The 25,843-nt window shown below is 48.7% G+C and overlaps 1 protein-coding gene across 3 annotated transcripts in view; it reads right to left on the bottom strand.

Moving 5' to 3' along the window:
- Positions 1-25,843, bottom strand: part of PCBP3 (poly(rC) binding protein 3) — a 264,553-nt gene that overhangs the window by 134,886 nt on the left and 103,824 nt on the right. Inside the window, exon 1 of one of the 3 annotated variants that reach the window (XM_032398766.1) lies at positions 11,686-11,827. The exons of the other annotated variants lie outside the window; for them this stretch is intronic. The gene's annotated coding sequence lies outside the window, so the exon portion shown is untranslated. Of the gene's footprint in view, positions 1-11,685; positions 11,828-25,843 lie in introns of those variants that run through there. 3 annotated transcript variants of the gene reach the window in all.

Below are 25,843 nucleotides of genomic sequence, written 5' to 3'. Positions count from 1 at the left end.
TCAGGCCTCTTCTCATGACTTCCCCTCAGGCCTCTCTTCATGACCTCTCCTCATGACCTCCCTTATAACCTCCCTCAGGCGTCTCCTCATGGCCTTCCCTCAGGGCCTCCCCTCATGACTACCCCCTCAAGGCCTCCCCTCAGACTTCCCCTCAGGAACCCCACTTCTCCCCTAAGTAAAGAAACGAGAAAAAAACAACTGCTGTCCTGGGCCAAACTACTCTGAGGGGCAAAAGATAAACAAAATAAATACAAACAGAATAAAAACAAAATACATAAAAATTTTAAAATAGGCAAAATTAAAAATGAGGTCATTTTAAAAGCCTGTCCAGCAGCATAAGCAAAAAATACATAAACCTACTAGCACAGTCACCATACCCAGAAGAAAGGTGAACACTGCCAGCATGGAGACCCTCGGCCGCCCCAGAGGAACTGCTCACACGTAGCAAGGCAGGCAAGCCTCAGGCTGAAGGTACAGTCACCAAAGTACAACACGAAAAATAAAAATCAGTCTGTTTTTTGAAGTGGCTCTGCAAGGGATTTTTAATGATTAGCTCATTTCAGAAGCTAAATAATCACAACAAAAGTTTCAAAACAAAATAAAGATTTTTGTTTTCAAATTATAATTCTGTCTGATGCAGATTTAAGTTTTTACTCTTTATTGAAAACGAGGAAAAGAGTACAAAGAACTCAGGGATTCAAGAGAAATACTGAAGTATTAACTGAAGACAGCAAGATCTAGCCCGTCCTTCATGTATGACGGGGCCAGGTCCTTCTCCCCGTGCGGCTACACCTGGGGTCCCTGTGGCCAGCTGACTCTGGCCCCTTCAGACCTTTCTTTGCTGGATTCTCTTACCTCCACCCACTCTTCAGAAGCTCTGCCCTGGGGTCCTCAGATCCTCACACCCTTCCTGCTCCCACCTCCCTGCAGGCCTCCCCTCCCTCAGAAGCCAGAGGAACATTCCAGAAGCACAAATCAGATCTGCCCTTACAATGCCCAGGCCTCCCAGTGCTCAGGAGAAAGTGCAAATCCTTTAGCCAAGCCCTCCCCTGCCCCTCAATCCACCCACACCACTCCATACCTTCCCCACACCCTGCTGACTCCACCCCCACCCTCGGGGCCTCACTTCAAGGGCCTTGTCCCTTGGCCATCATAGCCCAGGGTCCATATAGACACTTGTAAATGCAATGATCTTTCATGAATGCTAAGGCAGGAAAAGGCAAATGAAGGAAGGTTAAGCCATCAGAGCTATTTTAGGTTTTTGAAATATCATCCTGACCACAGACAACCTGGCCTTGACCCCAAGGGACCAGCCAAGCAGGGAATGATGCCAGCTCACCAGCCCCAGCAATGAGGCGATACACCCTGCTAGAGCCCGCAGACCGGACAGGAAGAGCCCCACTGTGGAGCTATGAGGAGGAGGAGGGCAGCGAGAGCCAAGCAGTATCTGTGCCCCTGCTGGAAGGCACCCCAAAGAAAGGACCCTCCTCCAGCCACCCAGCTGAGAGGTCACGCTGGATCATGAAGATGCCCTTACGGAAAAGGAGGGGGAGATCCTAGAGAGCTCCCAGAGGGATGGCCAGCACCACAGGAAACTGATCAGCTCAGTAAATGTCACTGAGAGACACTGGAGGGAAGCGCACCATGAGAGTCACAAACATGGTTAATTTTTATAGTGAGATTATTTTAAACTTTGGTAGATGACAGAATAATTGCGTGAGCTTGCATGTTCACATACTGTTTTGCTGTTTCCCCACTGGATTATTTAATCTTGAGTTGCCGGCACAAGCCAAACATCTGCTATGTAAGCAATCAGCAAAGGCAGTGATGGGCCCTGAATGGCCACACAGACTGTCCAGAATCCTTCCAAAGAAAGCTAAGTCAAAAGCAGGAAATGAGCAAGAAGCCTATGAGCAGAGTGGGTCAAGGGCAGTCTGCTGCAATCAGTCATGGGATAAAAGGTGTGGTTTCGAAGTGAGATTGTAAACAAAGTGACTAGACCAGCAAAATGCCAGATGTGATCATCTCCCAGGTGATCGAGTGGAGAAGAGCCTGTGCTCTTCTGTGGAATGTGGAGTCTGTTTGTAACCTTGACTGGCCTGATCCTTTCCCCACGGTCACCTTTGCCCCTTTCACAGCGAGAGGCCCCCACAGCCGGTGCTGTGTGGAGAAGAGGAGCCAGATAAGGCCAGGCCAGTGGCCTGGGGCAGCACTGAGGGTCCACACAAGACTGGACGTCACAGATGCATCTATCCAGAGGCCTCCAGCAGCAGTTAGATCCAGGCTGAGAGTCCTGCAGGGCGGGTGTGACAAAGAGACAAGGGGGTAAGGAAGGCAATGCTGTGGGCAGATTTGGAGAATGTTCAGGCTCAGGCTCAGGTGAGTGGGCACGGCAACAAGAACGCACTAGTCTGAACGCACTTCTGCACTCAGCCGTCCCATCTCCCAGAAGGACACGAGGGTGGGGATGGAGGGAAAGTCAGCCGTCAGGCACAAGGGCCCAGAGAGGCAGACCATGGGGAGAGCAGGCGGCAGATGGACAGTGTGGCCTGAAAGGAGGGACTCCCTCCTGGGCAGTGGCCTGGGGACAAGCCCAGGTGGGGGGGCGCAGGGGTGCACCCAACAGCACGGGCGCGGGGCCGCCAGTGAGGATGGCAGGCAGCAGAGAGCAGACGCTGGCTGTGTGGGTGCGGTAGGGGCCTGGCGCGAAGGGGACCTCAAGGTCACCATCAAGCCCACATCTCCAGAAGCACCCGTGTCCGTGTGCCCAGGCCTGAGGCCTGTCTCAGAGCGTCTCATGAGCACAGAACGTGCACATCACCCCCTTCATCCTTGGCCGGCTGCAGTGACAGTTCCCTCAGGGTTTGCAGGCTGCACGTTTCCTCCGTTGCCATGGCCTCCATCTGTACAAGGGGACAACGTCTCCACTTCACAGGGACCCGGTGCAAGGCCGCTGCCAGGATGTGGTCCATTGGGTTCAGAGCCCACTGGCTAGCTCCTGTGTCCTGCTCCTAGTGGCCATGAGGGGTGGCCCCTGCCAGGGACTGGCTCTGCTCAGGGTGGAAGCAGAGTGCTCCAAATGAGAAGCCGGTGCCCATCTCTCTGTGCCCTTTGCCCTCTGGCCTCCTGGCCACATAGCAGTCAGAGCTGCTTCAACCAACTCCCTCTGGGTGCATGAACCAGAAGTCTGCAGAGAACCACGTTAGAACCAAGGCTGGTTTACACTTGACAGTAGAGAAGAGTGACCTCGGCCACTGTGAGGCGCTGCACATGTGGCCAGGCCTTCCACCAGACACCAGCCTGGGGCCTCCTGGGCTCAGAAACCCTGATATGACTCCAAGAGGCTGCTTGTCCTCTTCTCATTACATTTTTTATTATGTTCTGAGGCATTTATTTGTTTTAATTAAAATTCCACTTGGAAGGAAGTATTGGGAAACTAAAACAGAGAAAGCCTGGTTCCAACATCCGGCTCCAGGCGGCTCGCATGGTGATCGGGACGCTGCCCTGGGCCTCAGCTCACTTGCAGATCCCCTATCTGGTGCATCCCAGCCTCACCTGCTCCCAAAGTGTGGCAGGATATCTGTCCGGAGGAGAAGGGCCATCACATTCTCCACTGAAGAATTTACGTACTTCTTTGACAACTTTTTATCATGACGATTCCAAACTTCAAGAAAAGACTCATAAATTATTCCCAAGAACTTCTATACATCCTTTCGTTGTTCTGATTGCTCCCACTTTGGTCCACTTGTTCATGTCCCCATTCATTCATTCATTCATTCACTCATTCATCCAGTCATTCTCCTTATTAATCCATACCATCTGAGAGTGATTAGCAACCATACTCCTTGACGGTGAATACTTTAGTATTTCCTAAAAACAAGGACATCCAGATAACCACAGTATGATGACCAAAACCTGAGCATTTAACATCAATATAACACTATTACCTAATTCCCTGACCACCCACTCACCAGGGCTGGCCACCAGACACACTCTCACTTAATTTATTAAGCCTGTGTGTTTTAACACTTCATAAAAATAACAGAAGAGGGCATTCTAGAGCTGTGAAATTAGAAATGCTATTATAAACCCTGCCTCCCTTCTCAGAAGTTCAGCAAAATGAACTTCACGTGAAGTCAAATCCCACACCAAGTGTTTTTAAAGACAAAAGAAAATAAGAAACAAAATCACATCCCTGCTGATAATAAACATACACCACAGAGACACACTAGCAAAAAAATAATAATCTGATATCTTTAAACTGATTAAAAGACATTAAGATGAGGGAGAAGATGAAAAATCAATCAGAATTAGAAAAACTCAAAAATTAGGTCATAGAACTCAGGAAAGAATCAGGAATAAAAAATTATTTCAAAAAACTAAGATGAAATTAGACGACATGCAAGACTGAATAAACAACAGAGGAAAATAGAAGAAAACTTGTAAGAACAAAAAGGAAAACCAAGTGCCGTGGAAGGCAGGTGCACACGGCAGAGCAGAGGGCGCGCGCTCCTCTTCAAGCAAGTGGCACTCAGTGAACACGGAATTCACTGCTGGATTTCATCTGCTGACATTTTATTTATGGTATGCACATCTGTCTTCAGAAGGTAGAGCTACCTATAGATAATTTTAAGATTACCTGCACAATCTGCTGATCTCATAAAGTGACAAGGGGAACTTTTGACTTTTTTCTGTGCTATAAAACAATTTATAGACCTTAAAAATTGTATTTCCTTTAGGATGTGTCAGGATGTATAGGATTGCTCTAGTGGCACATGAGTGAGGATCTCTGAGCACCATTTTGGTCACTTCCTTAGTGACAGGTTATCACATCATAATGAGGCAATTTTGTTCACAGTTTTTTCTAGAAGATTATTCATTTTAACTAGATTTTCTAATTTCTTTGCACAGAGTTTTTTTTTAAGATTTTATTTATTTGAGAGAGACACAGCGAGAGAGGGAACACCAGGCAGGGGGAGTGGGAGAGGGAGAAGCAGGCTTCCCGCAGAGCAGGGAGCCCGATGTGGGTTCAATCCCAGGACCCCGGGACCATGATCTAAGCCGAAGGCAGACGTTTAACGACTGAGCCACCCAGGTGCCCCTGCACAAGTTTAAATAGCAGTCTCTGAGAGATTTAAGAGCTTCCACAAATGCAGTGACATCTACTTTCTGGTTGTCCCAGTTTTAAAGTTTTGCCTTTTTCCCCCCTTGAAAGGTGCTAACAGTTTCACTGTTTCATGGTTTTTTTCCAGAATTTATTGCACCAAGGAGCAAGTTTTCTTGCTCTACTGTAGTCATCTCTACCTTCACCTTCACTCATTTTTCCTCTTTGGTCTTAGTTATTTGATAATTCTTTCTCTAACATTTAGAGTCATGGGGCTGGTTCATTTATTTTAAATGGTTTGGTTTTCTGACACCTTCTCCAGAGAATGGCTGGCAGCACCCTTCATGTTTTGACATGTGGTGTCATCTCATCTTCGGTTCTTTGTAAACAGTTTATGCCTTATTTAAAAGCATCCCAAACTCTCCAAGTACATAATGAAGTCTGGGTTATTTTTGGTTATCATCTCGTGGGTATTTCCCATTTTTACTGTACTTCGTGATTTCTGCTGTTGAAAAATAACACTTTCTTTAAAATCAAATACATGCTAAGTCTATTTGTGAATGGTCCTGGTGTGTAGAAAGCAAGGAAGGGAAGGAAGGGGGGAGAGAGGAAATATTCTGTGATGAGAACAGAGATTATAAAGAATGCAGTTCACAAATTTTTTGTCTTCTTTCCCAGTACTGGATTCACCCATTTCCTATTCTTAGAAGTTTTTCCTTCATCAATTTTACAGCTATGCATTTATATACATAAAAGTTCACCAATGTATCTTCTTAGAGGCTTGAAACTTATCAAAATGAAGTATCTTTGTCCCATTTAATGTGTTTTATTTTTTTCTTGAAAACCACGTTGCCAGGCCTGCTTTCCAGTGATTAACATTTGCTTAGTACCCTTCCCATTAATACATTTTCTGTTCCTGTCATTTTTAAGACAATCTGAGTTTTGCCTTTTAATAGAGAAATTTAACATATATTTGAACAAATCCCTATATAATGTCTTGCCTTACATATTTTCTATGATTTCTATTTCTATTTTTTTCCCTTCTATTCTACCTTTTGGTGACTTAATCAGGTTTTCTTTGTTCCAGAGTTTTTCCTCTACCAGATTTGCAGTTGTCCAATCTGTGCCTTGACTGCTGGCTGCCAGCACATTGTGAGCTTGCTTCAATGTCCATTTATGTCACATGGGCTCAGGCAGGGCCCACATACTCCCCTAAAAGACTTAGGGTGTAGGAAACTTGTACTTTTCTCCTTCTTATCACCATATAACTACATACACATGAGATTACCCTCAACTATTATCTTAATTTGCATACCAATATGCATCAAAAATTATTTAGAACTAGCTACATACAGTCACACTGGATTATCATCATTATAGATGGTTGTCTTTTTTTCACTTTGTCAGTCTTAGGGGCGAGTCTGGTAACCTCTGAGTCCTTGACTATCTGAAAGTACCTTTCCTTTGTCTTTCTACTTGAATCTATCTGGCTATCTTTAAAATTCCAGGTTTAGGATCATTGTTCCCAAGTACATTGAAGATATTGATCTAATTAATTCTAAACTACAAACTGATCATTGAGAAATGCAATGCCAATTGAAAACCAGACCTTGGCTCCTCCTGCTGACAACTTTGGGGTGTTCTTCTATTTGGCGGTATCCTGGAATTTTGCCCAAATGCAACCAGGCAGTGTGGTTTCTCACTTCTCCTGCTCAACACTTACCATCTGATGCATTCTGGGCTCTGAGAAGTGTTCTTTTCCCATTACCCTTCCTCAGCTTTCTCTGTCTCTCCTTTTCAGACTTCTATGAAACCGAGAATGGAACTTCTCAAACTCTCTTCAGTCTCACCTTGTTCTCTCACACTCCACTTCTCAGTCCTTGAAGTATGCATTCCACAATAGCTCAGGGTCCTCCAGATCTTCGTTCCAGAATAGCTCTCAGTCCTCTAGATCTGCATTTCAGAATAGCTCTCAGTACCTAAGGATCTGTGTTCTGGAATAGCTCTGGGTCCTTTAGGTCTGCATTCTGGAATAATCCTTGGCTTACTTGTCCAATCACTTCATTCTTTCTTCACTTCTGTCTGTTCTGTGATTCAAGCCATCCTGATTGTTCTATTTTGACTTTGACTCTCTCAAATCTTTGGTGGTTTCTTTTGAAGGAGGAATGTCTTCTTTTAGGAGTATTCTTCTCTTCGTGCCGTTAACTCTTCCCTTGTGCATCTTCTTTTGTCGTGTTTGGTGCTTTTGCTGTTGGTTCTCAGATGCATGACAGCTCTTGGCTATGCTCAAAGTTCTGCTTTTAAGAGGCTTGATTTGCCTGCCGTGGATGCTAGTTCTGTTTAGTCTGGTCTGCCTCTGGTGCTGAAGGGGTGGGACCTTTGTACTGCACGTGCTAACGTCTTGTTTTCTGGAGTAGCTCCCTGCCCCTCTCTGGAGTTGGTGGCTGGCTGGGACACACCACTGGACTGCCCTGGCCCAGAGCACACACTTGCAGTGGGAGTCGGGTGCTCACCTCCCTGACCTTGCTGCACACACTGCAGGGGCCGGAGGGCCTGCCTGACCCTGCTCCTCTGAAACTCCTGGTGTCCACGGATCCTGAGCCAAGTGTCTGCATCCTCATTCTCTGCTTTAGGCCTTTCCACTTGTCTTCGGGATGTTTGATTCCATAAGCATTATCTGTTCCTATCTCTTAATAATCAGTCAAAATCCCTGATCCTTTGACTGCAGTTATCCCTGTTTCCTTTCATGTCATGAATTTCTGTGTTGCTGCAATCTTAAAATTTCTGCCTCTTGGGGGATTCTGGTACAAGGTGACAGCAGCTGAATACTCTCAGGTAACCATCCTGCTCCAATCTGCACAAGACTGCTGATTGGCATTGTCTTTTTTTTTTTCTTTTTTAAAAAAGAAACCGCTATTTAGGTTTTCTTTTCATAGCCAGTTGACCAACTACCCAAAGTCTAGAAACATCCTTTGTAAAGATCTGGTTGATAAAATTATTCTCAACAGCCCTAACCTAGAGCCCTGTGTGTGGCCCCCATCTGCTTCCCAGCCTGGCCCCGGGGAGGGTGGCCCTCCGAGGTGCACTGGGCCTGGGGAGAGGGAGGAGAGGATAAGCAGGACTCACCCCTCGGTGCCTGGAGCAAGGCCAGGCTGTGGCTGAAGGGCGGGCCCTGCCCAGGGCTGGGGGGGTCTGAGGCATAGCTCATGAGCAGATGGGGCCGGAAATGAAGCGCATTCTCACTTTCAGGAGCAGAGCCTAACCACGCAGTTGCTTTGTATTTACTTAAAACTTATCCTGCAATTTCCCTGTTGTCTGTAATTACCCCGTGTCACCACACAACACTTGCTGTGTAGTTAAATGGTTGGCAGTTACCATGGAAACAAGTACTGTTCCCTAACTTGAAAAAGTAGTTGTATTTTTAAAAAATTTCTTCGTTGTGTTCTACTTTGGTGGAGATTAATTTACAACTGCCACCAACTTGAAAAGAGCTACCTGCTGTTTCTGCTGTCCCGGCTCCTCCTCCGGACTCTGTCCTTCCCTTTCCCGGGTCACACCCACGCAGTCACCAGCACCTGCTCTTTGCATTCAGTGGCCCCTCTGTCCTACTGGCTTCCTCGCCCTTGCCTGGCAAAAGCCACAACACCGTGAAGTGTAACTCTGGCAACCACACCTGCCCCAGAGCAGCCACAAGTCCCTGGAGGACAACACAGACTGCTTGGGCTCGCACCTCAGACCACACGCAGGGCACACACACAGCATCCTCACACCTCACTTCCCTTGTCTGGCCGTGTTCCCCAATCTCCCAACACTTCTGCATGGATCTTAAGTTGAACCACATGCACCATCTTTTCTTGTAGGTCAAACACAAGTGCATACTGGCAGTTCATGGGGACAGTGGATGTTTCTCACTGATTCCTTTGTCTCCCAACCTCCCGAGTCTAGTCTGTCCCTCCGCGGAGGCAGCCCTCTGTCCCTAGGGCCCACCACCCTGCCGGCCCACCCTCCATAGCTCTGCAGGAGGCCCTGCCTGCACAGAAAGCCCCAGCTTCTCCCACTGCCGAACACAGCTCCTCTTAACCCATCTCCCCGGGTGCTCTCAAAACTACCCTCGCTGCTCCTCTTCCCCCAACAATCTGCACCCACTGCGGCATTTGTCCCCCCGCCCATCAACAATGTGCAAGCCGCCAGTGACCTTCATGAGTCCCAGTCCTCCCACCCGATGGCCATTGAAATCAGGGGTGGCATCAGCCCTGGCTCCCCAAGGGGCTGTCCTCTCAGTCCCTTGGCTTACACCCCTGCAGTCCATCCCAGCCAGTCACAGGCAGGATGCTCAAACCCTGTCCCTGATCCTCTGCTCCCTCCTGGCACTCCCTTGTGCATTGCTGTCTGTGTGGACTCTACCAGGTCCACACCTCCCGCCGCCCTCCCCCGGCTCGAGGCTAGTCTGGTCACTCTGTGCTCACTAGTGGCCTGAATGTCAATGGTGCCCCCTGAACCTGCCCAAGGGCCAGCACTCAGGACAACTCCTTTTCAGCCTTCACTGTCCTTCCAGGCTGGCCTCACACCTTGTGGTCGCCCCTGCCCGACCCCATCACCCGTCACTTCCCTCCACATCAGAGGGTCGCCTGGCTCTACCTTCCAAACATACCTCACTGCCTCCCGCGCACCACCTGCCCAGGGCTCAGGCAGCAGCCACCTCCTAACACGCCCCTGGCTTCCCACCTCCCACCCCACCGTGGCCTCTCCTCCACCCAGAAGCCAGAATGACCCTGCAGGACCCTAATTCCATTCAGGTCTGTCCTCTCCCACTCAGAGCTAAGGCTCTCATGATGCCTCAGGCCATCCATCTTAACATCTGCCCCTGCCCACCACGGCCACACTGGCTCCTGCCTGAAAGCCTCTTCTCCATCTTTCACTCACTCTCACACCTTGACTGAGGGTCACTTTCTCAATGAGGCCAACTCTGATGAGGCCCCTACTAGTCACCAATAACCCCAACTGCGCACACCTGTACTCACATACACAATAACCTCCAGCTGGGCACATGCATGTACACAATAACCCTCGATCACACACGTGTACGTGCACACACACTAACCCCCAACCTTTCACACCTGTGTACGTGCATACACACCGCCCCCCAGCTGTGCACACCTGTGTACGCACATGCACACCGCCCCCCAGCTGTGCACACCTGTGTACGCACATGCACACCGCCCCCCAGCTGTGCACACCTGTGTACGCACATGCACACCGCCCAAATGTGCACACCTGTGTACGCACACGCACACCGCCCAAATGTGCACACCTGTGTACGCACATGCACACCGCCCAGCTGTGCACACCTGTGTACGCACATGCACACCGCCAAATGTGCACACCTGTGTACGCACACGCACACCGCCCAGCTGTGCACACCTGTGTACGCACATGCACACCGCCAAATGTGCACACCTGTGTACGCACATGCACACCGCCCAACTGTGCACACCTGTGTACGCACATGCACACCACCCAACTGTGCACACCTGTGTACGCACATGCACACCGCCCCCCAGCTGTGCACACCTGTGTACGCACATGCACACCGCCCAACTGTGCACACCTGTGTACGCACATGCACACCGCCCCCCAGCTGTGCACACCTGTGTACGCACATGCACACTGCCCAACTGTGCACACCTGTGTACGCACGTACACACTGGTGTCCAGTTTGGCGCATGTGTGTACATATATGATAACTCTCAATCACACCCATGTGTATGCACTAGCACACACACAAATGCACTCGCTCACACCTCTCTCTTCTCCTTTATGGGCAAAGCTCATCACCTTCTGATTTCTTAGATGTGCCCTCTAACTGTGATGGCCTTCCCTGGGGAGTGCCTGCTGATGGATCTGACCCAGTCCAGACCAGGGCCTAGCACAGAGCATGCATTCGTCCTGTCTGCTCAATGACTGTTGAATCTGTGACAGCAATTCAATTCTTCCCCCCTCATTTAGAATCACTCCTAAAATCCATTCTGATCTGAAGCTCTCATTGCCATCACTGTTTCTGACCTGTGAGAACTGAGTGTAGCCAGAGAAAGCGTACACGTTCTCTGTAGATGAAGAGTAACAGTCACCACACACTGCAGACTGCTTTACTGAAGGAGTAAGTTGTCTCACTACAGAGCACCCTGTTCAGGGAAGTGAACAGAATGAGAAGCCCGTCTGCATCTAGGAGGCCGGTAACACCAGCAGGTGGAGCTCATCCCCGTCAGGAGGCCCTCTCCATCCGCCCGTGGCCAAGTGAGGTTAATGGGAGTCAAGGTGCAATTCAAGGTTAGGAACCTCAAAAGAAATGGTCAAGCAAAGGGAGCAACCAGAAGTGAGGACGAGGCCCCGAGTCCGAGTGAGAGAAGGGAGGGTCAAGATCTGGGCTGAGGGGGGTCAACCATCAGGCACTGAGGTCGGGCGCAGGCAGGGCACAGGTGGGCAAAGCAGGCCAGGAGAGGCAGGGGTCACAGGTGAGTCATCGTCTGGAACAGGACGGGGCCGGGCAGGCAGGTGACCAGCAGGGGTAGACGAGAGAGTACCTGGGAGTGTCTCCTTCTCCCGGCCTGTGGACGCCTGTCCTGCCAGCCCACCTGCTTCCCCGAGGGTGAGGACACTGTCCATCATCTACCAAAAAGCAAGGGAAAAGCGTCACGTTACCAGACAACTCAGGAAGGCCAACATTACGGCATGCCCCCAAATCCTGCTTGACCCCAAATCCTTATCATTCTCACATGTGGGGTTGGCAGACACCTTGGACACTTGGAATTTGGTTTGTGTCCATCAGTAATTCAGCAGGTCACACAGCTGCTCCCTGAGGAGACATCACATGCCCCTGCCTGTGCCCCCACCCTCCTCCAAGGGAGCCCCCACCCCTCCCTACCTCTGCTCTGGTCGACTCAAAGACCTTCACCCTTAACTTGCAGTGAGTGTATCCTGAGCTACATCTCAAAGCTTCGATGCTTAGCGTGGCTTCTGACTCACAGTATACTGTCAGAATGGTGTACACACACCCACAATTAAAATCTGGTGACACTACGTGCCCTGTGCGCTGTGCGCCCCAGCCAAGCGTCAGTGTCCACTGTAACGGAGCAGAGCGACTGAGAAGAAGGTCTGCTCGTGCACGGCCACGACCTGCCTAGCAGGTCTTCCCGGGGCTCCAGCTCCATGGGCCGTAATGCCAGTGCCCGCCAGCCCCAACCCACGTGGGAGCAGCCTGGGTCTCAGGTACCTCAATGGGATCCAGGCGGCAGGGAACCACTTCCAGAAAAGTCAGATGAAACTTCAAGATCCAGTCATTTTCCTAATCATATCTAATGAATTATGTTCCAGAAATAACATGCAAAACCTGGTGTACAAAACTAGATTACTGGATTACAAAAACACGCAAAGTCTTTAAAAGGACAAGAAACCAACACTTCCTCAAGCACTTTATTATTTCCAAGCATTTCTGCGTTTGCTCTGCTACACCTACTATTTCTCAGACTAGGAAGCAAGTACTGCTATCACCATTTTTATAGAGGATGAATTAGTCTCATAGAGGGAAAGCGTTGCCAGGGTCCTGCGCCTAATGATTCTTACTGGTAAAATCCAGAGCCGCTCTCCCGGAATCCACTGGTGGGGGGGGGGGGGCTGCTGGCCCCTCTGGGTCCTGTGCACTCTCGTGGAGGAAGCAGGAGGTATAATTCCTTCAGAGGTATGGGTAAATTTAGGAGGCGTTATTTACAGCATTTTAATGACTGTGATTCTGTGTCCCTTCCACGGAGGAGCAGCGATGTTGCCAGAACACTCCCTACTCTGCTGTGCTCTCCAAAGTGGGGGGTGAGTCACTTCAGCTCATGGCTCAGGCTCTTAAACTTCTAAGTCGTATGCAAATTCCATGAGTTTGGAATAGGCCTGCCAATACATGTAGATTCTTTTATTAACAATAACTATTAACACTCTTCTTGGTCTTGGGTGGTTTTCATAACTCTTCAAAGCTACAGATATTTAAATATAAAGAGTAAAAATGTAAACAAACAATGAAAAATAAGACTCCTACTATTTCTGAGCTCACAGTCACTGTTAATATTCCTTGGTGGGCCCATCCAGAAATTCTCTGTGCATGTGGGAGGAAAATGCACATGCTTTGTTCCACACCTGGCATATTATTCTTTACATCAATACATCTTGGAATTTTTTGAATTAGCATGTTCAGAGGTACCTCAGCATGAGAAGTGAAATACTGTACACTTTTAATTTCAGAGAACTTAACCAAAATCTTGTCCATAGAGGGCTCTGCAAACTATACTCCATGAAATTTGTGAGTGTTCTGTCTCTAGCCAGTATGTATGTGATTCACTCTCAAACATTTGATCTTCGACAAATTGAGAGGTAAAAATATTCCCTCATCAGTTTAACTGTTTAAGACTATAATTGGGAACATTTTCAGTGAGGCTGAGCTCTTTTTTATGTTTACTGAACTCTGTGTGCGCAAAAGACTCCCTCACGCCCTTTGTCCATCAAGCAGAACTGGTGACTCACCAAAGATGCCATGGAACTGCCGTATTTATGCCTTCCTCCACCACCCCGAGAGAACTGTTACCTAGCTATTTTTGGGTTTTTACTGATAGTCCCTGAACAATGTTCTTAAATCCCTATGGATTGATCACCTGGTCTTAGAGGGCACAATGCACATGGACGGTGCCCCCGTCGTCCCCTCCATTGCGCTACCTTGTCAAGGTCTGCAATACTCAAGTGCTGTTCTCCTCACTTCCTGGCACCCCCTGCATCTGGGGGTTGCTACCAGTCTTTCTCTGCCTTTTTACCCTCTGATCCAGTTGTACTATCTGGAGTCTGGCTCTGTCACCACGAGGGTCTTTCAGCAAGGAACTGTAAGAATCATTTTCCTTAAATCCTCACGTGTTTGAAAATGTGTTACTGAGAAATTTCTTTCTTTCCTAAAGATTTTGTATACTTTGCTACACTTTTATCTAGCATGAAAGTTGCTGTGGAAACATCTGAGGCCAGCCCTTATATCTCCTTTATAAATGATGTAGACATAAATAGGAAAATGGGTAAAAATTGAGAAAAGCGCTTCACAGAGAAGAGATCCAAACAACCAATAAGCACATGAAAAGGTACTCGGTCTCATTAGTAATCAAAGATATGCAAACTAAAACAGAAAACACATGTAAATCTGCACTCACCAGACTGTCTGAAATACGAGAGTCTGGCAACACCTCACCAAGAGCTGGCAAGGACAAGGAGCCGTGGGTGCTGAAACACGCAGGCTATTATTCTGTTCCGAAGCCCTTCTGCCATACGGGAAAAGACGTCTCTGCTAAGTGTGATGGAAAATTCTCATGTATTCAATCCCAACTAAAGATAACCAAACAATTTTCACAGGTAGGAAAATACATCAAATAAACAGAGAAAACAAACATCAAAGTAACAACCCGAAGTGCGTAAGCACTGCTGGCATTTGCACAAAATATGATGAGGGGCCGATGGTGCGCCCAGAGGAGGACGGACCTCCAGGGGTGCCGGCTGCAGGAGATCGGTGCACGGAGGTCATTCTTTGGAGGACACGTTCTTATTTCTGCACTATTTCTTCACCAATTTATAAGCCTTTGAGAGGCTCAGGGCTGTGTGCACTCTGAGTGCATTTACAAACAGTAACAGCACAGCAAAACACCATTAGGACAAAATGACGGCTCGGCCTGAGCATCTTTCAGGACACATGGCAATAGCCTCACAGCGGAACAAAGTGTGACAGGAGATGCCACCTCTGCGGCCTCTCTCACAAGACGTACACATGCTAACTGTCGGGCATTCGTCCAGATACTGTGGACAATGACTGTAGTTCTGTGGAATATGGTGGAAAACATTATGATCAAGAAATTGCTAATAAATTACATCAACATTCATTTATGGAAATACAAATTAAATCCACAATGAGATCCCTCTTGGTATGACCCATCATGCCACCCACATATTTTCTTTGGTAAAGTGGATATTCAAATCTTCTGGTCATTTTTAATTACATTGTCTCTTGAGTGGTGCATTTTAGGAGTTCCTCATACATTCTGAATACTTTATATTTGCAAATGTTTTCTCTCAGTCTACGGATTTTCTTTCTATTCTCTTAACAATGTCTTCTGGAGAGCAGAAAATCTTGAAAATTTTAAATTTAATTTAATGAAGTACAATTTATAAATTTCTTCATCTTAGGGGTAATGCTTCTTCTGTCATAATTAAGAAAACTTTGCCTAATGCAAGGTCACCAAAGAATATTTCATGCTTTCTTCTTGATGTTCGGTAATTTTGAGTTTTAGATTTAGATTTCTGATTTACTTTGATTTTATATATGATGGGAGATATGGATCAAAGGTGGTCTTTTTTTTCTTTCTTGCATCTGAATGTACAATTATTCCAGCACCATTTTTGACAAAACTATCCCCTTTTCCACTAAATTGCCTTGGCACTTTTGTGGAAAATTAATTGACCACATAGATATAAGTCTATTTCTGGACTGTCTATTCTTTCTTCTTTTTTTTTTTAAGATTTTATTTATTTATTTGACAGAGAGAGACATGGGGAGAGAAGGAATACAAGCAGGGGGATTGGGAGAGGGAGAAGCAGGCTTCCCGCTGAGCAGGGAGCCTGATGCAGGGCTCAAATCCCAGGACCCTGGGATCATGACCTGGGCCGAAGGCAGACGCTTAACGAATGAGCCACCGAGGCGCCCCTGGACTGTCTATTCTGATCCATTCATCTACTTTCCTGTCTTAACACCAACACCACACTGTTTTGATTACTATGGCTTGCAATAAGTCATGAAGTCAAATAGTGCTAGTTGTCAAATTTCTACCAAAACCCCTGCTGGAATTCTGAGAGTCCATTGAACCCATGGATAAATCTGAGGAGAATTAACATCTTAACCATATTGAGTCTCTGAACCATGAGCATGGTTTATTCTCCATTCATTTATGTCTTCAATAATTCCTCTCAGCAATATTTTGCTACTGAAAATAATATTTTTTTCAATTTCTACTTATTTGTGGCTAGTACAGAGAAATACAATAGGTTTTTGTAGCTTGTATCCTGTGACCTTGCTAAACTCACCTATTCTAGCTTCCTTTTTTGGATTCCATAGGACACTACACAGACAAACATGTAGACTGAGAATAAAGATGGTTTTACTTCTTCCTTTGCAATTTCAGTGCCTTTAATTCTTATTGAACCTGACAAAACCTCTGGAAAATATTTAATAGAAGAGGTGAGAGCATGTTTCCTTGGCTTCTTCCTGGTTGTAGGGGGAATATGTTCAGTTCTTTACCATTACTGTGATGTTTGTTAGCTGTGGGTTTCTTATCTGAGGAGCTTCCTTCTAGTCCTAGTGTCCTGAACGGTTTTATCTGGAATGGGTGTTAGACTTTGTCAACTGCTTTTACTGCCCACATGGAGATGACACTGTGTTTTGTTGTCAGTCTGCTCATATGGTAAACTCATATGATTAGTTTTAGAATGTACAAGATACTTTGCATTCCTGGGATAAATCCCAATTATTTTTTCTATACTTTGTATTCAATTTGCTAAAACTTTGCTAAGTTTTCATTTATGTTCATGAGGAATATTTGTCTACTGTTTTCTTTCTTTCTAATGTTGTTGCCTGGTTTGTTTTTTTTTTAATTAGGGTCATGTTGGGCTTATACGCTGAGTTAGGAAGTGTTCCCTTCTTTTTAATTTTCTGGAAGAGTTTATATAGAAGTGGCAGTATTTCTTCTTTAAATAATTGGTAAAATTCAGTAGTAAAGCCTTTTGGGCCTGGAAGTTTTTCCTGGACAAGAAAAGAAGGTTCTCAATACAAATTCAATTTCTAAACATACATATAGGCCTATTGGGACCATCGATCTCTACTTGAATTAGCTTTGATTCTTTCTTCCAAAAAGTGTATACATTTCATCTAAGCTATTGAACGTGTTGGCATCGGGCTGATCATAGTAGATCCATTTTTTTTCCTGTATCTGGCTAAAAGGTTTATCAATTTTATTGATTTTATTAAAGAACCACCTTTTGCTTTCACCCATTTTCTCCATTGCTATTTCTAGTCTATATGTCACTGATTGCCACTATTTCCCTTATTCTGTTTACTTTAACTTGATCTTCCTTTTCTGGTTCCTTAAGGCAGAAACTGAAGTCACTGATTTGAGACATTTCTCCTTGCTAATAAAACGTTCAATGCTGCGAGTTTTCCTTAAGGTGATTCTTTAGCTGCATCCCAACTATTTTGATATTTTGTGCTTTCATTTTCATTTGTTTCAAAATAGTTCTATTTCTGTTTCACTTTCTTCTTGAACCATGGGTTATTTAAAAGTGCATCATTCAGTTTGCAGGTATTTGAGGATTTTCCAGATAACTTTCTCTTAGTGATTTCTAATTTAATTCCATCATGGTCAGAGAGCAGCCTTGATGTGATCTGAAATCCTTTACATCTATTATAGCCCATAATAGTCTCTGCACAGTAAACACTCTGTGCTCCTGCACGTAACTAAACCCTCTCGACCAGCACTCCAGCCCGTGCTCTGACCCTCACACACCTGGTCCTGCACAAGAAGTCTGGAGGGAGGGGAAGCACCTGCATACTCCGTGAGGCACACCTCTGTAAGTGACTGCAGCAGGTCCACGAGGCGTCTTTGTGGTGAGTGACTGCCACTGCTTTTCTCTCCTGGGTCAGAAGCAGAAACTCACTGGGAAGACCGTGTATCCTAAAGGGATGTGAGGGAAAATATCTCCTCCATGAAAGTTAAGACTTCCAGAGAAAACATAAAAATCAGGTCATTTTTGCCTAGGGGGAAGGCCTGATTGCTCCAATATCTGGGGTTTGCACCTGCCTTGATTTAGCTAATATTTGGAAACTAACGGTAATGTTAAGAGGAAAACCTCCTCCTTAGCCTAAAGAGTTCAAGCCTGTCAGGAAGCTAAGTGAATGGGAGGGAAGGAAATTCCAGGGCAAATAAGCCCAGTCTCTGCTATTTGGTAATTATGCCCATTTGATATATTAAACATAATGACCTCTCTCTCTCGCATTAAACAACTGTCCTATTTTTTCCTCAAATATGAAACCAAATCCAAATATATTTTATCAGAGGAAATGAATATAGTGAATTTAACTGAACTGTCATCTAAAATACTTCATATAACCACATGACCCAAGATTGAATGGGGACCTAGGTTCACCCCATGCTTGGCTACCCCTATATCACTTCTGACACTGGGTCATCCACAAAGCCCCTCAACCTCAGCCAGCAGCACGCCGCCTCACGCCTTTCCTGACTGACCTCTGAAATCTTTCCAGCGTCTTCTACCCTGAGCCCACTCTTGGATCCCTTTGTTCCTACCACAGTCCCAGTCCTGCTGCACGTAGTCCCCGTCCCACTCCCCACCCACACTCTGCAGGGCTTGAGCCTCTGGACTGACGACAACCTTTCACAAGACTGGTATGTGGGCCTCTCCCCCTCCTCACCGCTCGCTTGGAGACCCCGCACTAATAGCTGTGGCGGGTCTGAGGGCCGCACTCTTCCAGGGGCACTGGCCCCCTTCATTCGGGACAATATGCTGCTCTGCAAGTGTTCGAAACCGCCACTGACTTCCAGCCACCCTCTACACCACACTGCTGATTAAGCTTAACGTTAACCAGAATCTCCACATCCTTACTGAACACCCACCATGTGCTTCAAATAGAAGTTGAGTGAATTCACCAACCACGTCATCTACGGAACCCTGTGTGGGATATTAGCCCAGTGTCTTCGCCTCAAGATACATCATCTACTGGACAAGAACATGGGAAAAGCTTCAGGGTACAAAGCCCGAAGCCTGGTTCAAGGCAACAAGAACAGCAGTGCTATGAGGAAGGTGCACTTCTGTCCATGACAGTGGTACAGATCCCAGGCTGAGCCAGAAGGAAGAACAAGCACTTCAAGCCAACAGGAGGGCTGGGAAAGGCGGGCTGCTGGCCCGAGCACACCCATTTTTCTTTCCGTCTCCCAAATTTCCAACAAGCAGAGCAAAGAAATCAGGAGAACAAACCGCTCATGGCCACAAACATGGAGGCCCTTCTGCAGCTCTCATGTGACAGTATGGATGGCGGGGAGTCTTGAGGCCCCTCTGAAGTCCTTCCAGAGAGGAAGTGGGGCGGGGGGGACACTGATGCAGCACACGGCTGGCTGGTGGAGAAGGCTGGCCCCAGCCAAACGGGGTGCCATGCTGGTTCCCTAAGAGATGTGAGGCCCAGCCCAACTAAACTGTAACCAGCTCCAAGTCCAAGGACCTAAGAGAGGATCCAGCTGAGGGACGTGGGGGCCTCACAGAATATGTGCACACACTTTAGAGCACAGATAAGGCAGAACTGACTTCTTCAAGGGATAGCAAACAGAGAGAAAGAAACACAGAAACCATGAAAATATCCTGCCACATAAAGAAAACACAAAAATACAGCAGGAGGGAGGAGAACATATGCTCAGAAATATGTACAAAAGAAACGTAAGCAGGTTTCATCAGTCGCCTGACGGGTGTTTTCAGAGACAGGGAAGAAGATAAAAACTCACAGAACAAGATGTTAAAGAATGGTAAGACAGGAGTCTAAAACAAAGAGGAAATAAGACTATCAAGAAAATAAGTTATAATAGAATTTAGAACAGCTTCAGACAAAGTAAAGTCCAGATAAACCATAAAACACCCCAGGGCTCTGGGAGCCGAGGGAGAACCTGGGACAGGGTGAAGTGAGCCAGCGGCCTGCACTCCACTGGGCGCCAGCGTCCCTAGTCTTTTAAGAAGTTACTAAACCACCACATGATGGGAATGCACCAGCTGCCTGACAAGTCCACGCAGAGGCTCCCCCAGGAGGACTTGCCAGCTGCCCTTCTCACAGGGATTGGTGCCACTGGCAGGCCAGGCAGAGCCCACACACACCCACAGCTTCCGACCACGGCACGCACTGTCAGCAGGACTTTGGTCCCAGGTCTGGGAGGGCGCCTCCCAGCGCCTGAGGAGTAGGTTCTACAACACTCTCAGCAATGGAAACACACTTTCTCTAGATTCAAATCCCAGAATAACCGTGGGAGCACAGAGGGAAAAGGTGGCAGTGGCACCTGTGGTCCAGCACCTGGTGGGCCCTGCAGAGGGGAGGCAACAAAGGCACAGGTGGGACATGAGAGGTGCACGTGTACACACCCAGCTTCTCCCCAGGCCTCCACTGGCTCCTGGCTCCTCTGCTGGACGGTGGAAAGACAGACGGTCACCAGGAGGTAAACCATCCACTTCTCATGCAATATACGCATCAAATTTAAATCTCCACAACTTACCAAAAAAAGTCATACAGATATATTATACTAAATCTAGTTGAATTGCCAGAAAACTATCACACAAGAATGTGATAATAATATACTGGGAATTTGAATAAATCTCCCTTCAAATGCATCTGCTTTGCAACCCCTAAGAAACCACGATTACATCCCACAGTCTGATGTTAAGTAACAAGAATTCTGCTAATGATTTTCACCGGGTGATTGGAATGCCTTCAGCAATTTACTGTAAGTAAAAGCAAAGTCAATAACAATATTCTAAAAGTGAGCACCTCCAATGGCGGAAATCTTCACCTTGAAGGGTTTGTGCTGAGGAGCCCGAGGGCGGTGCTGAGGGGAGATAGTGAAGGCTGCCGGAGACCCCGCCAAGGCCAGGGCAGGCATACACAGAAGGTCCCCATGGCCCAGGGGTCTCCCCCTAAAAAGGTGAGAAGAGAATCCTACCAGGGTGCGTGGCAGAGAGCAACCCGGAGAACAGAAGCTGGCGCATCCTGGCAGGCTAGGAGGCTGGCGTGGCTCTGGCAATGTGGGGGGGGCCTGCAGAGACTGAAAGCTACAGCCCCGCTCTCAAACCATCCAACAGAAACCAAGACTGCCAGAGGTCCTCCAAACCCCGAGACTCCGTGCTGTGCTGCTGTTCACACCGTAGCTCCTGAAGAGGCCCGGCACGCACACTCCTCTCTGAGCCCCCGCCACTGCCCCTTCGCGCTGCTCCAGCCTGCAGGATGCCCCGCCGGGGCGACAAGTGAGCCTGGCGATGGCCTCCCACTGAGCCAGCACAGACCTGTCTCTGTCACCCCCGAGCATATCCCTCCACCTACCCACACATCAGGCCCTTCATGTATTAAAACGTGGATAAAAGAGTGCCCCCTTGAAAGGTAACGTGGTGCGGCTGCGGTGGCAGATCCTCAGTCAGTAATGACCACATGACCCAGCAATTCCACTCCTAGGGACGTACCCAAAAGAAGTGGGGACTAGTGTTCAAACCAAAACTTATATATGCATGTTCACAGCAGCACTATTCACACGGCCAAAAGGTAGAAAAGCCCTCATGGCCATCAGCAGAGGAACGGACAATCAAAACGTGGTCCACCCAGACAGCAGAGGAATGGAAGTCTGCTACATGCCACACTACGGAAAAAACCCAAAAACATGCTAAACGAGAGAAGCCAGACACAAAGGCCACACACTGCACGATTCCGTATGTATGCAATGTCCGAAACAGCCAAGTCTGGAGATGGCAGGCCGACCGCTGGTGGCCTGGGGCTGGCCGCGGGGAGAGCCTCACAGAGACGGGTTTCCTTCTGCAGTGCTGACGGCGCTTCGAAACCAGAGGGGGTGGCCGTGTAGCACTGTGAATGTGCTCGATGCCACCAAGCTGTACATTTTTAAATGGCTACTTTCGGGTTATGTGAATTACACCTCAATAAAAAAGGGGGGAAAGTGGCCACCTCGGAGCGGCTGTCAGGATCCAAAGGGAGTGTTATGTCAGCGTGTGTGTGCGTGTGTGCACGTGTGCATACGTGTGTGTGTCTGGACGCGTGGACAGAGAGGTAATGGGTACGGAGGGAGGGAGGCAGGCAGTGCCGGGCACATGGTAATGACATGGCTTTTGTTTCTGTTGTTCTTGTTAATTATGCGTCGGCCTTCCCATTTGCTTTAAAACAAACAAGAACCAGCTGTTAATAATCCACAGGTTAGTGAGGGTGAGGCCCGAAGGGCAAGAAGCCTCTCCAGTTGCACAGAGCCCTGGCAACGCCCCCCGTTCAGGTTGACAAGAAGTCAGCCTCCCCTCCCACCTATTCAATGACCACAAGTGACCATGACATCTGTTTGCATGTGCTGGGCCTGGACTCCGACAGGTCAGACCTTGGTCTGCTCGGGCTGCCATAACAAAGCAGCACGGGTGGGTGGCTTAAAGGACACACGCTGATTTCCCACCATTCCGGAGGCTGAAAGCTTGAAGCCAGAGTGCCCGCAGCTTCAGTTGCTGGTCTGCAGATGGCCACCTCCTCACTGTGCCCTCCTGTGGGGGGACGAGAGAGCACCGGTGTCTCCGGTTCTTCTACAAGGCCGTACCTCAGGACCTCATGTAACAGTAATTATCTCTTTTAAGGCCCCATCTCCAGATACAGTCACATGGCAGGGTAGGGCTTTAACATACGAATTTGAGGGGTGTGTGTGTTGGGGGGAGATTTGGTCCATAGTACCTGGTTTCTGAGAAGGAAGGGAAAAGAGGTTCCATCATGATGAGCCACACGAACCATTCAAGCGTGTCATTACTGACTCCAGGTCTGGCCTCACGGCGATGCTCGCAGGGACAGCCAGTCGCTCCCACTGCATGGTCGCCCCCAGCCCAGCCATGAGGCTGTAGGTAACACTGCAGGCCCAGCCACGTCAGTATTAGGGGACGAGCGCATGGGGGGAGATCCTTGTGACGGTGCCACGGCATCTCCAAACTTGGAAGGTGTAAGAACCTGCATCTAGCACAGTTCAGCACCACTGTTAGCTGCTCTTCACCAGAGTCTCCACGAGGCACCACAACAGTATTCTTTAGCACATTTATTAGACTGAACATCACCTGAGCTTTCCCACCCTCAGTGACATGAAGGAGCAGAATCACTGGCCCCTATTCAGCATGAGTGATTTACTTCTTATATTTTCTCTGACTCTGTAGGGGTCATACCTGGTTACTCTGGAGGTCAGTGGTGCCCACAGAAGTCCCCACAATGCAGGCTGAAGCTGTGCCTGGGTGGGAAGCAAGGAGCACTCCCCAGCCCTCTGGGGACCAGCCTGGAGGTAGGCGCCCCAACAGCGCTGGGACAGCAGACGACTGAGGAGCCGCCTCAGAACACCCTCCATGAGCCAGTGCGTCAGACGCCCCGGGGTCGGACAGGCCCCGTCCGTCCCTGGCTGGGAGAGTGTGGCCACAGCTCCTCAGTGCACTTGCTGGCTTGGCTTAACCTGAGCATCTTCCTACTTATTTGTGTTGTCCTCCTATTTTCAGTTGTTATTTCCACCAACTTCTTCATTGCAGAAACATAATTTTTCTACAACAAAAAATTCGGATCACATCATTACCTGCTTTGAACCAGCCCAAAGCTTGCCTTAGCCTAAGGAAGCACTGGCTCTGCTGGAAAGGCCTTCCGGGCCCCAGCCTGGGTCCCAGCCCCCTGGAGTGGTCACCACAGCATGCAAACACCCAGCCCACATGGGCACCAGCTCACATTGCTCTACCTGGAACAGGCACCCTGCCTCCCACCACCCCTAAAAAGCTGCCACCTCCAAGTCGAAGGCTCTGCTCCAAGCAGGACCCAGCGCTGAGTGCCATCCCAGACCCCAGCAAAATAAGATGGCATCAGACTTAGGCTGACAGATGTAGAAATAACTAAGAGAGGCACAGGCTGCCCCAGGGGCGGCAGAGATCTTCAGGGCAAGGGCTGTTCTGGGTCAGGCCTGGGGGGTGGGGGAGCATGTGAGAAGTGTGTGTGTGCATGCGTGGGCATGTGTATGAGTGCAAGCACGTGTGCAGGTACATGCATGAGTGAGCTGTCCAGGGGACACACATGCATCTCCACATACGCTCCTGTCTTATTTCACATACAAGATACCAAGCGCACACCCTTACTTCCAGTGGGCATGGAAACTTGTCTACCTCTCTAATGCTTATCAACTTGCTAAGTCACATACAAGCTGTACACTAAACGTTCCTCTTTATTTTTCTTTAAAAATGACTCCTAGAAGATGACAAGAGGTTGCTCAGCTCTACAGAGGCTGCTCCCTGAATCCTCACACCAGCCCCTGCGGGAGGTGCCAAAAAGCCCCCTTCTCTGAGAAGCGTACTCCCGGCACTGGGAAGAGGCCCACGGGTCAAGGTCACCCAGGAAACGTGGAGAAGCTGGGATCCAAACCGAGGGAACTGGCCCAAGGTTAACCAGTAACCAGACAGGGGCTAACAGCAACTCCATTCACCTGATCAACATTGCCCTGGATATTCTCAACATTCATCTCGGCCAACAATCTGGGCAGAGCCCCTAGCCCTGGGCCAGTCTCATGCTGCGGGGCACACAGGCAGGCCGACAGAGCACCAAAACGCTTCCAGGGAAAAGGTGCTCACAGAGCTAGGGCAGAGAAGGCACCGGGGAGAGCTGGCTCCAGGAGCCCCACACAGCCCACACATAGGGTTGCTCCCCTTGAACCAAGCCAGGCCCAAGGAGGCTCCGGAGAGACTCACACATTCCTTCAGGAAATGTTCCTGTGAGGGCAATGGCCCGGGGAGGGAGGGCAGGAGCTGCACCAAAGGTGCCCTGTGGACCAGGTTCTGCACGAGGCATATTCCTGAGCTGCTTGGTTACTCCCACAGCCCCAGGGCCATGGCCTGGGGAGACTAAGCAAGTTGTTCGGGTCACATGTAGTCGGCACAGGGGCCCCATTCAGACCAGTCCCCGCTCCCTGCGAGGCAGAGCTGAGCCAGGCCACAGAGAGCTCAGCACAAGCTGGTACAAGAGCAACACATACAGAGGGCACACCACCTCCAGCTCCTCCCCACACTCCAGGCACGAGAGGTCTCCCCCAGGAGGGACTCAAGGCTGCTCTCAAACAGCAAGGCAGGTCACGGAGCAGGAGGAAGGCCCTAGCCTACACCAAGTCCTTGGCCTTCCTGGGAAGCTGCCAGAGCAGGTCAGCACTGGGCCTACTGGTCCTAGATCCCTACAGCTCCCCGGACCGGCCTCTCCTGGCAGCTCCCTGTGTGCTGGGCACATGGTCCATATGGGGACAAGGCGCTCCAGGCACGGTAGGCTGTGCCCAAGGAGAGCAGTGAGTGCATGCTCTGTCCCAGCCCACCCTGGGCCTCCACCACCAATCCATCCCATGCAGCTCCAAGCCTCTAAGGCCCGGTTTCAGTCAACGGGGCCAAACTCCCACACCGCCTCCCTTCCTGGAGTGCAGCATCTCTGGTACGGCCCCATCCAGCTCCCAGGAAGCTCACATCTGCCTGCCTCCACACTTGTAATTATCACTTAGCAAACACAGAACTATGACACCACGCTCTCCCTCGCCAGAATGTGGCAAACAGAAACTAACATGTTAAACTCACTTTTGCGTTCTATAATTTTGTTTAAATTAAAAGCATGAAAACACCTTTAAGGTGGCTGGCTCCAAGTCCCCCCACGTGCCTGCGCCCTCCCAGAAAACGCTCTCAGGGCGCTTTGTCTGCCAGGGCACATCCACATCCGTTAACAAGATGTTCTATGAGCGCCCCGCCCCCCACTCCCCAGAGCTGGGCTTCAAGACGGCAGCAAAATGAACTACAATGGTCAGAACAAGGTCAGACCAGCCCACACCCGACACAGGC

Source organism: Phoca vitulina, unplaced genomic scaffold, assembly GCF_004348235.1.
Source record: "Phoca vitulina isolate PV1807 unplaced genomic scaffold, GSC_HSeal_1.0 scaffold120, whole genome shotgun sequence".
Taxonomy (NCBI): domain Eukaryota; kingdom Metazoa; phylum Chordata; class Mammalia; order Carnivora; family Phocidae; genus Phoca; species Phoca vitulina.
The sequence above is the reverse complement of the archived record's forward strand: the minus strand, read 5'-3'. Positions and strand labels throughout refer to the sequence as shown.